The sequence below is a fragment of the Chiloscyllium plagiosum genome, chromosome 16 (assembly GCF_004010195.1).
Source record: "Chiloscyllium plagiosum isolate BGI_BamShark_2017 chromosome 16, ASM401019v2, whole genome shotgun sequence".
NCBI lineage: Eukaryota > Metazoa > Chordata > Chondrichthyes > Orectolobiformes > Hemiscylliidae > Chiloscyllium > Chiloscyllium plagiosum.
In genome coordinates, this window is record NC_057725.1 from 45,282,048 (window position 1) to 45,298,435 (window position 16,388).

A 16,388-nucleotide genomic window follows, 5' to 3' on the forward strand; every position below is an offset into this window, starting at 1 on the left:
TGACTCCCATCCAGCATGGGGTCGCCCGGTGAGCGAAGAACAGGTCCCAGGCTGACTGCCCCAGTCCAGATTCGCAGGCTAGGCCGAGCTTCCAGGTCCGCAGCTAGGCCTAGGTACCTTAAGGAAAAGAAAGGTCTCGGTCTGGCATGGCGGTCTCATCCCCATGCAGAAGCCCCAGTGGTCCATCAGGCAGTCTCGTCCAGGAGTGGTGATCATAACCCGGCATGGCTGTCTTCTTAGCAGAGGATTCTGGCCCAGTATTCCAACGGCCTGACATGGCAGTTGCAAAGCTGCATCTTCGGGTATTCTGTCGTTCCTTAACCAGTTTACCCCGAGCCCAGGAGCCATTAACTGAACAGTGATGAACTTTATCATTATCAAACATTATTTTATTATGTATGACTTCTGTCATTGATGCAGGTGCCTTGATTCCTCAGGTAAGGTAAGTATGATTGCCCTTGACTTCAAGGGTGCATTCAATTGACTGGCATCAGGAGCTCTAGCAAATTTGGAGCCAATGGGAATCAGGAGGCAAACTCTCTGCTAGTTGCGGTCATGCTAAACATAGAGGAAGGTGTTTGTAGTTGTTGGTCAGTCATCTCAACTCCAAGACATCTTGACAGGAGTTCCTCAGAGTCGTGTCCTAGACCTAATCATCTTCAGATGCTTCATCAATGACTTTCCCTCAGTCATAAGGTCAAAAGTGGGCACGCTTGCTTATGACTGTACAACGTTCAGCACGCTACATTGGGGAGACTGGACGCCTCCTAGCAGAGCGCTTTAGGGAACATCTCCGAGACACCCGCACCAATCAACCACATCGCCCAGTGGCTCAACATTTCAACTCCCCCTCCCACTCTGCCGAGGATATGGAGGTGCTGGGCCTCCTCCACCGCCGCTCCCTCACCACCAGGCGCCTGGAGGAAGAACGCCTCATCTTCCGCCTCGGAACACTTCAACCCCAGGGCATCAATGTGGATTTCAACAGTTTCCTCATTTCCCCTTCCCCCACCTCATCCTAGCTTCTAACCTCCAGAAACTCGATCCCCTGACCTGTCCGGACTTGTCCGACCTGCCCAGCTCCTTTTCCACCTATCCACTCCACCCTCTCCTCCCTGACCTATCACCTTCATCTCCTTCCCCACTGACCTATTGTACTCTATGCCACTCTCTCCCCACCCCCACCCTCCTCTAGCTTATCTCTCCACGCTTCAGGCTCTCTGCCTTTATTCCTGATGAAGGGCTTTTGCCCGAAACGTCGATTTTGCCTGTCCTCGGATGCTGCCTGAATTGCTGTGTTCTTCCAGCACCACTGATCCAGAATCTGGTTTCCAGCATCTGCAGTCATTGTTTTTACAACGTTCAGCACCATTCACAATTCCACAAATATTGAAGCAGTCCATGTCCAAATGCACCAAGATCTGGACAATATCCAGAGTTGGGCTCATAAGTGGCAAGTAACATTTGTATCACACAGATGTCAGGCAATGACTATCTCAAACAAGAGTGAATCTAACCATTGCCCTTAATGTTTAATTGTATCACCATCACCACACTATCAACATCCTAGGGGTACAATTGATCAGAAACTAAAGTGGATTAGCCATCGAAGTACTACAGCTACCAGAGTAGGTCAGAGGCTAGGAATCTTGCAGCGAGTAACTCATCTCCTAAGCCATCAAATCCTGTCCCTCTTCTCCAAGGCATAAGTCAGAGGTGTAATGGAGTACACGCCACCTGCCTGGATGAGTGCAGCTCCAAATCAAGAAACTGGACACCATTCAGGAGAAAGCAGCCAATAGATAAACATTTAGTGTGTTGTCGTAGTAGTAGTAGTAGTAGTGGTGTGCACCATCTGCAAGATGCACAACAGAAATTCACCAAGGCTCTAAGCAACATCTTCTAAGCTCACTGCCTCTACTATCGAGAAGAACAAAGGCAGCAGATACAGTATATGGGAACTTTGCCATCTACAAGATTTCCACCAAGACATGCAGGAGATAAAAATCAAAAGTTCAGAAATCTCAATAAGAGATAGAATACTTCAAACTCTGAGAGAAGATCTATACATGAACATGCTCTCACCAGTTTAACCTCACAACCATCAATACCACCCTCTGTCAAATTCCAAAAGATCCTGGATTTTAGCAGTTTAGTTTCAAAAAACAGTTTCCAATAAAACACTCAAACCTTATGCCACAAGGGATTCACAGACCCAGCAATGTACTAATATGCACAACAATGATCCAACAATGTAATTCAAATCTCAGATAGTCCTGAACCTCAATAACACACTCACTGATTCAAGTTTTGTTCGGTTCTGTAATCAACAAGCCACTCACGAATTCAAGCTCCACAGTTCGCCAACCAAACAATAAAGTAATTATTTCAAATCTTCGGAGTATTGTGATCTAGCAACAGATTTGCTTTATTGTATTGTACAGAGTGCCCAGATTCTGATAACATACTTCTCCGATCAAACCTTAAAGGCTTTTAGCTCCCCTCTATTCACTCAATACTCCAAACTCAAAGTAGAAGTCAGTTGCTTAAATCAAATTCAGTTCTCAGTAATTACACAATGCTGATGTTTCACAAGGGGTCTAATAAAATTACTTCAATCAAACACTTGATTGATAATTTATTATACAATCTGGAGGTACTTACAGAATTTTAAAGGAGTGAGGGAGTATTTCCACAGTACAGCTATCCAATCTATAACCAAGTCAATCTACTCGAGCTGCAGGATCACAAGATTCATGCCAGAAGTGAGGTGTATATATATATATATAGGTCCAAAGCAACTGGAACAACCAACATCAAGAATAAAGCCCTTTACTATTCTAAATTACAAGACTGAAACCACATAAACACAGATTCACTCCATGCCCAGCTGTAAATAGAAGTATTTAAATTCAACCCAACAAACTGAGTAACTGCTTCCACACTAACTGCTTCTGTGAACTTAAAATAAGTGCCTCATTGCAACTTTAGAGAAGAAGCTTTAAATTATCAAGAGATCAAATAGTTATAAAAAGCTGGTTCTCAGTCTTCTTAAATAGCATGCAATCAGAGATTTCTTATCTTCACTGTTTATCCTTTCATACAAAAATATTTTAATTCCAATACCGTGAGACTAGACAGAGGGGAAAAAACAGCCCACTTCTTATCTGCTTTCATGACTTCTGCTGTAATCTGTGAGTAGACTTATACTGAACGGATACTGAGGTAGCTGAGACCCACATTCTAATTTTTGCCCATCACGAACTGAAAAACAGCTGATGTCAGTTCACCAAATGTGGAATCTGTACTGTTGTGAGAGAGGAGAAAATTGTAGAATAAGGTTAGCGAATGAAAATAAATGCTTCAAGTTAAACAGCACTTTAAAAATGTAGTGCAACAAAGAAAAGAAATCTGTTCAGTGAGTCTGATGGCCTCTTAGGCAGTCTTGGACTAAACTCTAGTTCAGATGAATCAAAGTTTGGAGTTTATTTTTAAATTGTAATATACATAAATCTAGTCTGCCAGGAAATGTTCTGCTGGATTGGGGGGGGAAGGAAATATATAATTTGTGAATCCTTTTACTAAAATCAAGTTTCATTCATTCATTGAGTCTGCCTGGACAGCTGAATTAAAATAAATATAGTGTGCCAGATGGCTGGAAGCAATAGGACAGCAAATATGATAAACCACAAGAAATAAACAGAGGTTGACAACTGGGCTCCAATACTAAATTATAGCTTTTCTCACCCCCTTATCACACTCCACCCACTCCTACAGATTTTTAGAAATTTTATACATATATAAATAGATATATTTAATGTGTGCGTGTTATGTATATAATATAATACACACAGATCTCTCTCTCTCTCATGATTGAAAGAGGAATTCAGCAAAATGCAAACTAAATAAAAATGGTTTTTTGAAGGCTTGGTTTAGACTGAAGAGAGAAATTAAATTAAAACAGCATAGAAACTAGGGAAACCATCATTCAATTTATATCAGGACACCATATTTCAATTGTAGGGTCAGTCATGTGAAATCTTCCAGTCTAGGAACAGGATAGACCTAATATATTGACCATTACAAAATAGTTAAAAAGCTGTTGTATTGAGAACCGTACGAATGTTTTAAGTGACCTGGTGTGTCTTAGACTAGTATCAACTAGGCAAAAGTGAGGACTGCAGATGCTGGAAACCAGAGTTTAGATCAGAGCGGTGCTGGAAGCATCTGAGAAGCAGGAAAATCGACGTTTCGGGCAAAAGCCCTTCATCAGGAATAGACGATTCTTGATGAAGGGCTCATGCCCGAAACGTCGATTCTCCTGGTCCTTGGATGCTGCCTGACCTGCTGCGCTTTTCCAGCAACACATTCTCAGCTTAGACTAGTATCAGCAGAGTGTCTTTCAGTAAGGAGACGAGAATAATGGTAATTACTTCGAGAGACATTACAAATAAACTGCATGAATCTAAAGTGGGTGGAGGGACACACAGAAACTTGGGTGCATAGATCCATAAATCACTGAAGATGGCAGGAGAGATTAAAATCATGGTTAAAGCATACAATCCTTAGGCTTTATAAATAGGGTCATAGAATACAAGAGAGAGGATGTTAGGTCAAACCTTGCTTATTCAATCTTATTCCCAGAGGTACTACCTTTCCATTTTTATCTTACTCATGGGGCCATTGAGAAATGTTCAGTAAAATAAGTTGATAAAAAATTATTTTGCTATTATCAAAACAACAAAAATGTATACTTTTCTGAGAAGTGTCATGCTGGAATAGCGCAGCAGGTCAGGCAGCATCCAAGGAGCAGGAGATTCGACGTTTTCAGGAATGATGATGGGCTTATGCTTGAAACGTCGATTCTCCTGCTCCTTGGATGCTGCCTGACCTGCTGTGCTTTTCTGGCACCACACTCTCGACTCTGATCTCCAACATATGCAGTCCTCACTTTCTCCCACTTGTCTGAGAAGATTAATTTAGGTGGCTACACCAAATTGGTCGGTGCAAACACTTACTCCTAGGGCTGGGAGGTTTGGAGATAATATCATAGAAGTGCAAGACACTGCAAGAGTACTGAGAAAATGATTACTTCCCAGACAGTCCATCTGATCCAAGTCGTGCTGCCTACAACTCATTCGTTTTGACCCTTTCCCAACCCACTCTGTCATCTTGACTCCTTTAAAGATGGAAACTGTACAAGTGGAAGAGTTTTGTGTTCTCATCTCATTGTGATTCACTAGTGTCAGTCTTCAGGCCCCGGGCTGAGTGAAGCCACTGACCTTCACACTGCTCACTCCTCTTCTAATCACAGACTGGTTCTTGATCCTTTAGAGGAGGAATCTCTGATTGAAGGTCAGCTCCACTTGACTGTACTCAGAACAGTAATCTGAGGGGTGGATGGAAAGATTTGGTGGGCCACACTCTCACCTGCAGGGTATATGATGGCAGCGGATAGGATGCTCCAGTTGGAGCTCGTCTGCTCCACCTGCTCCTCTTCATTTTTTCTCTTTTACTTGCTCCCAGTGTTTATTTTTCCTCCTTTTGTTCCCCCCTTCAACTCCCAGTCTCTGGCAACCTTTGGCAAGGAGCGATGATCCCTGCTCTCCAGCAAGCAATGATTCCCAGCCTCCGAAGACTATTCCCGGCCTCCAATGAGCAATGATCCCCTGCATCCGGTGAGTGACAATTCTTGGTCTGGTGCAGTGGCGCCCTGACATGGCATGGCATGGCATCCTCCTGGCCTGGTGCAGTGGCCTCCTGCAGCAGACTCCCGGCATGGCATAGCGACAGCGACCTTCCAGGCTCCTATGGCAGGCCCCGGCGTGGCATGGCAACCTTGAAGCCTCCTACCATTGGGGCCTCCTATTGTGGCGTAGCATCCTCCTGGCCTGGCACTGCGGCCTCCTACAACATCCCCTCAGCATGGCAACCTCCCAGCTTCCTACCATAGGGGCCTCCTGGCATGGCGTGGTGGCCTCCCAGCAAAGTTGTTGCTGGTGCAGTGTGGTGTCAGTGCTTGGTGTGGATTGGAAACTACGTACTAATGTGGTCTGCTGTACTGAACTCCTTTCTATAATTCTGGACATTTTATTTCTGTATTGTCTAAGACCTTTTAACAAAAGAAACTTTGCCTAGGTACTTTTGTACCTAGGTTGGTGCTGCAATTGGCAACTTATAATTTTCTCACTTTACTCATTGAGTATATGTGACAATAGAGGCTATTCTAAACTATTTTAAAATATGCTGGACAGCCTAGTGTAAAGCTTGTATAAAACACTGGATCATCCTCAAAAAGAGTATTGCATCTAGTACTGGGTACCACACTTTAGGAAAGATATGAAAACATTATAGAGTGCAGAAAAAAAAAATCACAGGAATGAAGAATGATAAGGCAGGCAGACAGATAGGAGAGATCACAACTGTTTTTCTTGGAAAAAAGTGAAAACTGAAAGAAGAATTTGCAGACTTTTGTGAAATCATAAAGGGCTGTACAGAGTAAATAAGGAAAAGAATTGTTCTGACTGGTGGAAGGCCGGGGAATGAGAGGTCACAGATTCAAGATAATTGACAAAGGAGGCAATGGAAACATGGAGAAAAGCACTCTTTGAGGGGAACTGGATTACTGTCGGAAAAAGGCATCATCACAGGGAAAAGACACTGGAAGAGTTGCTCACGTGGACGTCCAGCACAGATAATAATGGGTTAAATGACTTGCTTTTGTGTTGTAACTGTTCTGTGATGTGTGAAGATCATCCAAATTCTCGTGTCATGACAGCATTTATCTTTAGCATAATATTAACAATTGACAAAATTAACTTCTCTAAAATCCCAGGAGCTCCACTGGAATTGGTGCAAAGTCAAGATAATATGACATAACTGAATAAATTGATAAATCTGTGCCACAGAATTTCTGTGCATCTAGGGTCAAATGGCAACCCAACACCCAAGATGTAATATTAACTCCAAGGTCAACTCTTCTTCTTTTAAATTTCTTCAGTCAGATTTTTGGACTTATCATTTGGTTAATGATACCACTGCTTGGCTTGCTCAATCCCTCTGTGCCTTTTGAAATAAATGAGCAATTTCCCAAAGGTTTTCCTCCATGATCCCCTTCTTTGAAAGTGCCTTCAACTAGCTGAACTCCTATCCACACCAGTACATGTCCAACAATGATTTCACAGAGTTAACATCCCTAGTTCAATTGATTTTCTTTGGAACTCAAAATTATTTCGCTTTTTAAAAAAAATCATTCATGGGATCTGAGCTTTGCTGGCTAGGCCAGCAATTCTTGCCTATGCCTATTTGCCTGGAGGACAGTTAAAAGTCAATCACATCTAAAGCACAATTAGATCAGATCAGCTCAGCTAAAGGCAGTTCACTCCCCGAAAGGTTATTAATGAATCAGATCGGGTGTTTTTCCCAAAAATTAACAACAGTTTCATGATCATAGGTACATAAAATTCAGAGAACATGACAATCTATGAGTTTGAAATTGGTTTTAAAATTTAAAATTTTGAAAACAAGAAAACAGGCTACTACCCTTACATTGTTAGCTCAACATTAACCAATTCTTCCTTAAGACTTTACCCATCTGATTGATTTTCTACTTCCAGAAAGCTGAAAAAAACGTATATTTTTATTAAGAGCTTCCACCTTAGAGGTAGCTTCAGGCCATTCTATATCCAGCAAGTTGCTCCACCGATTCTGTTGACAACTGTAACAAATTGCACCACAGCAACTGAACAGCCCACAATATTCTCAGTCAAACAATCCAGAACATTCTTATAAGCAATAACTTGCCCTATCTCCCATAATTTACAGATCCTTTAAAATATTCCATTACTAAAAAATAATGATCAGTTCTTCCTTGGGATAGTCCCAATATGTTTTGCGAAATCAGTCTGTTAGTTGTTGAGATATGCTATTTCCAAACAAATAGGCTAATGGGCAAAAGCATTACCTTTGATTTGGAGATAATAAAAAGCTGGTTCCAGTAAAAATAGTCATGAAGCTTTTAGATTGTGGTTTAAAAACCAGCAGTTATATAGATTACCTCTCTTCAAAACTCTAATTGGTACGGGCTGAATCATACCTCTCATGGAGTTCAAAGTTAGGGACATTGTAGGTCTTGGTCATGCTGTCAGACAGTATGTTACCCATCCAATCCTGAACCTAATATTATAAAATTGGTTTGCAATTTTGTATTTGAAGCCCCTCACTTTTAACAGGAACCTTATTCAATGCCTGAATCTCCAGTGCCAATCTTGTGGTTTAAAGAGTTCAGCTTAATTTTAAGATTTCAATCCTGTGTCCCATCCTTTTTTGTGCTTTTGGTGGCTGAAGTTTCTTTATTGATTTAAGAAGTTGGTGGCGTGAGTTCACTCTATATCAAGTATCCCAATCAAGCTTTAAATCCACCATTAACTCCATTCTAACTTGGTTAAACTAACAAAGACTGCTTGGCAAACTACTCCATGCACCAGACAATTTTAGAGCTACTTTAAATAAATACCAAGACAGTTCCATGTGAGGATATCAACTACGTATTGGAAAGACAGGTAACACTGTCTTTTGTTCCAGTACAAAAGCCATGCCCTAAGCACTGACCCTATTCTACTTTTTGATGATTGTCTGACGATGCACTGGTCTGTTCATAACCTTGGCATGATAATTAATTCCACATGAGCGTCAACTGACATATCAGCACTAAGATTACCTACTTCCATTGTACTAACATCATCTGACCTCTACCATTGCCTCAACTCATCTATTGCTTCAACACTCATTCATGTATTTTGTTAGTTCGAAATTTGACTACTCCAAAAATGACCCTGATCAGCCTTTTATCTTCTAACATCCATAAACGTATCATCATCAAAAACCCTGGAATACTAAAATCCAGATTTAAGAAAGGCACGGGTAGTTTTGTCATTGGCAATGACAACAGTATCTGAGTATACAGTGGTTGGACAGGTAGTCTCCAATATTCAAGGAAGGTGTTGAAGATATTGGATTGCATATAGCTGTACTTAGAACAGTCCATTTACATTCATAATAGAACAGAGTTGTGGTCTCAAGAATAACTAATCAGCATTTCTAATTGGATGTAAGGCCAATTGGACAGGAAGATGGTTAATTTAAAAAAAATTAAAAATAGGGAGCATGCAGGAAATTGTAGTCTGACATTGACAGCAAGGAAAATGTTCAAGTCAATTATAAAATATCATAATAGCAGAATACTTGTAAAATAGTGACAGGTTTGGACAGTCAGTATGGGTTTATGAAAGGGAAATCTTGTGCAATAAACCTACTGGAACTTTGAGCAGATCTAACTGATAGAATTGATAAGGAATCGCCATTAGATGTGGTTCACTTAGGCATTTACAAGGCTTTCAATAAGGTTTCATATCAGAGATTGGCATGTAAAATTAAGAATGTGTGATTGGCAGTAGTGTACTGATATGGATAGAGAATTGATTGGCAGATAGGAAACAGTAAGAATAAACGAGCCTTCTTCTGAGTGACAGCCATGACTTGTGGAGTACCACAGTGGGTCAATGCTTGGACCCCAGGTATTCATAACATCTGGCAATGATTTAAAGGAGGGAACTAATCTCCCAATTAACAGATGACAAAAAGCTCTGTGGAAAGGTGAGTTATGACGAGAATGCAGAGATGCATCATTGGACAAGTTGAATGAGTAGGCAAATGTATTGCGGATAAAGTACGATAAATGTGAAGCAATCCACTTTGATAACAAAAATAAGGCAGTGGATTATTATATAAAAGGCAATAGATTAGGAAAGGAGACCTGCAACAAGATTGCAATGAGACTGGGTGCCCTTTTACACCAGTCAATCGCAAAGTAAGAAGACAAATGATATGTTGGGCTTCATGGTGACTGGATTCAAGTACAGGCGCAGGGATGTCTTGCAGCAATAGTACACGGCTTTGGTGAGACCACACCTTGAGTATTGTGTGCAATTTTGGACATCATATCTGAGGATGGATGTTTTGGCTACAGTTTCAGTAGGTTGAAGGGCCTTTTTTATGCTGACTCTATGCTTGTCAGTTAGCCAGCTTAGAAAGTGAGACTCAGGAATACACACTAAACTATATTTTAACAGCTGCTTTTCAACAGGAAGTTTAAAAAAATTGATTCATAACAATAGAACCAAAATGCATGCTCTTTTCTCCATATGTCTTATTATCTCTCAAAAGACAGATCCAGCGAAAAGAAACTGAGGAAAAATAACAATTCAACAACTATACAGTTGTAGATTCAAGTTTCACTCTCACACCTCAAAGACTTGAAGGCTTTTTACTTTGCATAGCTTTATTCTCCCTGTCTGTCAAACTTTCTTCTTTTTAAATTTCATTACCTGTTTTTGTGTGTGTTTCTGATGTTGGAGTTTATGATTTTTTTTCTCAGCGTGAGTTGGTAATAAAGTTCCATCATCTTTCACTTCAGAAAATTTCACAATTCCTTGATTTTGATGTGGTTAACCAAATTTCAGTTGATGTGTGGCAGATGTGTGCTAAGAAGAGTTTTAAAAATATTTACTGTGACTAAGAGAGGGTTAAAAAGGGATCCAATTCATCCTCCTGTCACTACAAGCATCAAAGCTGAAGCCTGACAGAGTCAACAAGCCTGCTCAAGCAAGGCAGCCACACTAGCCAATGGCAAAAAAAAACTTGACAGGAGCAGGCAAGCAGGGGTTCAACTCAAAAGCTTCAGATAAAATGGGACTAAGTATAAAGGAATGGTAGGAATGGAGTAGGGCGTTGGAAGGACCCTAGTGAAAGGAGGTTTAAAAAAAAGATGCAGAAGGGAGAAACACAGTGGATGATTTGGGGTGCTAGGAAGGGAGAAAGGACAGTAAATTGAATCAGGGGTGGTAGAAGGTGAAGGAGATCTGTATGTCGTGGGATCAAGGGAAAGGACAGGAATCTCAAGGGAGATAATGGAACAGATGATAGTGACAGGCAGAGATCGAAGGAGGACAGAGAGGATGCCAAAGAAAAAGGCTATTTCTGATGATGTTGGGCAAAGTATAAGTAAATAAATTAAATAAAACATTTACAAACATCATTTCTACATCAGCTTTCAAAAAAAGGTTTCACAGAGAAAGTGCAGTCCAAAGGGAGGAGCCCTGAGATTTGGTTGCATGTGTTCCTGCACAATACAAACATACCCAAGTGATGGATTTGAAACAGAAATTGAAAAATGCACGAGCACTGTAAATGAAGGGAAGTGCTCACTGCAAAACAAAATGAGCAAGCTCTATGATATCCTAACATCAACTTCCCACCACGTCCTACACTTTACTGAATTCTTAAAAGAAGAGTCCCACGGCTCACCAGTAGCGGTGAAAGTATTGGTGGCGAGGGATTATTCCACATGCAGCTATGCAAAAGCATTCACAGGCCAATGCATCTGAAAGTTAAGGACACAGGATGAAACTGGTATGCAGGCTACAGATTCCAAGGTTGTAAGACTGTATTACAGGGAATAAAGGAGGCCTCCAAGAACTGAATTGTTTTCCATGCATGTGGCAATTTGCTCAACGTAAACATCTTTCACATAGTACAATGAAGCGGTAAATCGATCAGAGAGGATGCAACACACCGCAATGATGATTGGGCAGATTTTCATTCAACACACGAGTGGCCAAGTAATGGGTAGCATGACTAGTCAAGGTCTCAAGTGGAAAACAAATACATCATTTCTTATATTTCCTCACAGTTGTTTAACTTAACCCAGAAACTGTACCAGATTTGCCAAGGTTAAAGAAGAGGAAAATGCCCAGTGCTAAAAGATTCAGAGACATTACGTTCAGGAGACTGCAGCTGTATATGAATAAGCAGTATATGTAGGGAACCAGTGGCTTCACTGGTTAGGCAATGTACTAAGAGAATGTGTACAGATCACAGGAATATTATGACACAGCCTTTTTCTCCCAATGTGCCTACACTGGCTTTTCAAACAAGCATCATTACCTAGTGTCAGTCTCCTACATTTCCTTGGTACCTTTTGCACATTATTTTTATCTAGATAACCAAGCAATGCCTTCTTGAATGCCTCAATTGAACTTGCCTCAACTACACTTCCAGACAGTGCATTTAATACTCAAGCTACTCACTGAATGAAAGCTCCTCACTTCAGTTGCAGCTTTTATAAAGCATTTTAAATCTAGAATCTATTTTCTTGCTCCTTTTGAGTGAGAACAGTTTCCCCTATTTACTCTATCCAGCCCACTCAAGATTTTGAAAACTTTTGTCAGATCACTTCTTAGGCTTCTTCTCTCCAAGAGGAACAGTCCCAAATTCTTCAATCTTCCTCATAACAGGACTTTCTTGTCACTGGAACCATTCTTGTAAATCATTCCTGTACTCTCTCCAATGCATTCACATCCTTCCTATAACGTGACACCAGTACCAAAGGCACTGCAGCAACTGCAGATGAGTGAAAGTGCTGAAGATATCTCCACATGACTAGAGATACTGTCACCTCCATCTGACACCTCCTACAGGTAGATCGACAATCGTGTGACTAGGATGGTAAATCTATACCTGTAACACTGAAGATCAGTGGTATTGAATTTCCCAGTCACTTGTTCCTTTCACACCTCTATGACAACACATGTCCCAACCTGCAGCAAGGTACTCTAGCTGTTGGAATTGCAGTTATCGGTGGATTCCTTCAGGTTTAAGGAGTCATCAACTGCAAGCATGTGGCACTTAGAAATCCAGGGGATCATTCTACCAATTCTTCAACAAGTGGGGATTTCTCTCCTTCAAGGTTCAGCTCATTTGTGACCACAGGCAACAAGCCTTGCAGGTATGCACCCACTATCCATGGAGCTGTCATGATACTTTCATTCTACACAGCTCTTAGGTTCCTTGATTGTTTGTTCCACTGCATCAAATTTACAGCTGGCTCATGGGGGATGAGCAGTATTCCCAGAAGATATGGCTAATGATGCCAGTGTTCAACTCTCAGTCTGATGCTAAGCAGAGCTACAATGCTGCCCAAGCATTTAATCAGGCCATCATTGAACAAACAATTGGTCTTCTGAAGATGCACTTCCATTGCCTGGATCACTCAAGAAGAGCACATTAGTACTCCCCAGACACAGACAAATTTATTGCGAATGTTCTTCTGCAGAGGAAAATAAACATCAAGAGACATTGCGCATGGGAAGATGAGGACTATGCCTGCATTGATACATGCAAGTAAAGATATCAATCCCCAGGATTATGATGTCCGTATGGTAAGAAAAATAGATACTTTAAGGGTTTTGAATGAAAAGTGTTCTATGCCATCAGAAAACTACAAGTGATGAAAACCAATCAGGTATTATAGGCTGAGTGTGTCTGAGGTACTTGTGAGATTCATCACAAAACAATCTTTTACGCTTGTGTCCCTTTGCTTTGCAAACTTTTGGTCAAAAGATATCTGAAGAATATGTTCTACTAAATGTGAAGACAGGTAGGTGTGCTGATGATGCATGAACTGCTGAGTTTTGTGGCTCCTTTTATGTTTTAAGCTTAATGACTAACGGATATATGAGGAGTACTGTGATACAACTTGTTTTACATCTGTATTAGCAGAGCAATGAAGTGACAGTCACATTTTGCCCAACACATCTGCTAAAGATTCCTTGTATCCAATTTTGTTTGACAGCTCTGTGCAGTGACTGCAATGCTAACAGGTCAAGGGGCATGAAGCATCAAGCAGGACATTTGTTGACTTAGTGCACATCATTCATCCACTTGCTAAACTGGAGCAGGTTTTCCCGAGCCATCCATTGGATGCTACCTCCAAAACCATCTCTGCCAGGTTGCCTGCATAGTCAGGATGGCCTTCTGTTACCATCCTTGGAAAAAGCAGTGCCCTTCTCTTCTGGAGTTTTTAAGAGGAAGCATCACTAGGGCAATGTACATAATTTATCTGGCCTCTGGCATCTTAGGGTGATGAACAGAGATCGATTCTCCTGGATTGTAGAGATGAAGAGCTGTTCAGTTGTGCTTTAAGTATGGTTTTTGGAAGGCCCTGATGGGTTAGGGCAGGGGTGTGTATAACTTCCTATCTGCCTGCTCATAAAATTTGATCTTTTACACATTATATAATCAATGAAGATTTAATTGCATGAGAAAATCCATCCATGAGAGAAGCCCTTCCACCTTTTGGCTGACCTTCACCCATAGACTCGAGAAAAAGACTCCACCCCGGTACCAATTTGGGTTTATATTACAAGTATGACTTGAGGCTTCTAGGTGCCATTCAATGTTACCGACTTGAATGACTGAGCTTTATTGTCACATGTACTCAAACGAGTAGAGTGAAAAGTTTACAATTCACCACTCTCGGTATCATCTTAGGTGCAAGATACCTAGATACACATACTTAAGTATTTTGTATAAAATAGAAAAAATAAATATGGGTTAGACCGAAGGGTCTGTTTCCAAGCTGTACATCTCTATGACTCTAAGAAACCTGGCATAACAATAAAAAGAAAGAATTGTAAAAATAAAAAGACACAATTTACAGCAGGGACTCACCTCCCTGTGACAGCCTCGCCTCCATTCCCAACCAATTCCATCCAAGTAAATTTAAAAGGTATTTCAGAAAGTTTTTTTAAAGAAGCTTTTAAAAACAAACAAAAAAGAAGAAAGGAAAAAAATGGTCAGAGCAGACAAGCTCCGGAGCGGGAGCCTTACTCTGCGCAATCTTGGATGAGCTTCCTTAATATTAATGTGTCACACTGTACAATGATTCATGTTGGCATCTGTGTAGCAAACAATATCTGTAATTTAAAGTTAATTACACAGATCAACATTATACTATCTGATTGTGTTTTATGAACACACAATTTCTTACATCTGGCACCTTGTTTATTTTTTATGTTTGAATCAGAAGCAATGTAACATGATTTCCTCTAGTGAACCCTTTTAATATTCCTTAAGTAGCTACTTGGGTCTTCATAAAATTTAATCTAAATAAAAGATTTACAAGGATGTTGCCAGGGTTGGAGGATTTGAGCTATAGGGAGAGATTGAATATTCTGGGGCTATTTTCCCTGGAGCATTGGAGGCTGAAGGGTGACCTTATAGGGGTTTATAAAATCATGAGGGGCACGGATGGGATAAATCCACAAAGTCTCTTCCCGGGGGTGGGGTGCCCAGAACTAAAGGGCACATGTTTAGGATGAGAGGAGGACGATATAAAAAGGGATCAAAGCAGCAACTTTTTCATGGAGAGGGTGGTACGTGTATGGAATGAGCTGCGAGGAAGTGGTGGAGGCTAGTACAATTGCAACATTAAAAGACATCTGGATGGGTATATGAATAGGAAGGTTTTGGAGGGATATGGGCTGGGTGCTGGCAGGTGGGACTAGATTGGGTTGGGATATCTGGTCGGCATAGACGAGTTGGACCAAAGGGTCTGTTTATGTGCTGTACACCTCTATGACTCCATAAAGCTTTACACAATTTATTTTTTAAAAAAAACTTTTTTCACAATTATACAACACCCTGAACACTGTTCTCGACCCCAAATATCATTAGTACAGAGCTTATCATAAAGATAGATCCTTGTGAACATAACTTCAGGCAAAGGAGGCCATATTCCCAGACCTGTCAACAGTTATTTTATTTTCATGTCTTGTGCTGATTCGTGTTTTCACTTTCTCCCCAACATGCTTACAATGAGGAGACTCACTGTTCAATAATCCCAACAATTGGAAACAAGTAAAAATGTAATGGGATAATATTTACTTGCTTGGAGGAGCACAACTATGACAACACTCAATAAGGTCAACTGTATACTGAATAACATGGTTCACTTCACCAGCAACCTTCCACAGTGACTGAATAGTATATTATTTGCAGGATGCAGGAAACAACCTTGGACTCTGCCAGAAATACAGCTTAAATCAGTGCAGCATTGTGTACTTAACAAGTCCCAGGAGGAGACCAGCATAGTGGAGGCAATCCTGGCACTTACCCTGGAGTAGATTTGTGCTAGTGCGGATCAGACTGGGGCTTGAAGTGGAACAGAGTCAGCTGTTGGTCTGGGGTCCGGCATGGGCAGTCATAGTGTGTGCAGAGGCCCTGTACTAAGCTGCTACATTGTAATGTCTATTTAAATTCCTCACCTTAATGTAATGTCCTATTTTTAACATTATTTTTTCAAATTTAAGTAATGCAACTACTTTTATTCCTCTGCTGTATCCAAGAATTGTACCTGGGTACTTGTATTTAAAGATATCACCATAAGAAGGCACACATTGGAAACGTTTTACACTGTACTCCTACAATGGAGTACACGTAACAATAAAAGGATGTGTATTGTATTGATCTCCTTCCGACCCAAAGAGGTG

General features: G+C 40.9%; 1 protein-coding gene across 3 annotated transcripts in view; it reads right to left on the reverse strand.

Moving 5' to 3' along the window:
* The window catches only part of LOC122557851 (cytosolic 5'-nucleotidase 1A), a 66,591-nt gene that overhangs the window by 45,549 nt on the left and 4,654 nt on the right, over positions 1-16,388 (reverse strand). The window contains exon 1 of one of the 3 annotated variants that reach the window (XM_043705969.1): positions 16,013-16,359. The exons of 1 other annotated variant lie outside the window; for it this stretch is intronic. The gene's annotated coding sequence lies outside the window, so the exon portion shown is untranslated. Of the gene's footprint in view, positions 1-16,012; positions 16,360-16,388 lie in introns of those variants that run through there. One more of the 3 variants, XM_043705972.1, reaches the window with a different exon arrangement.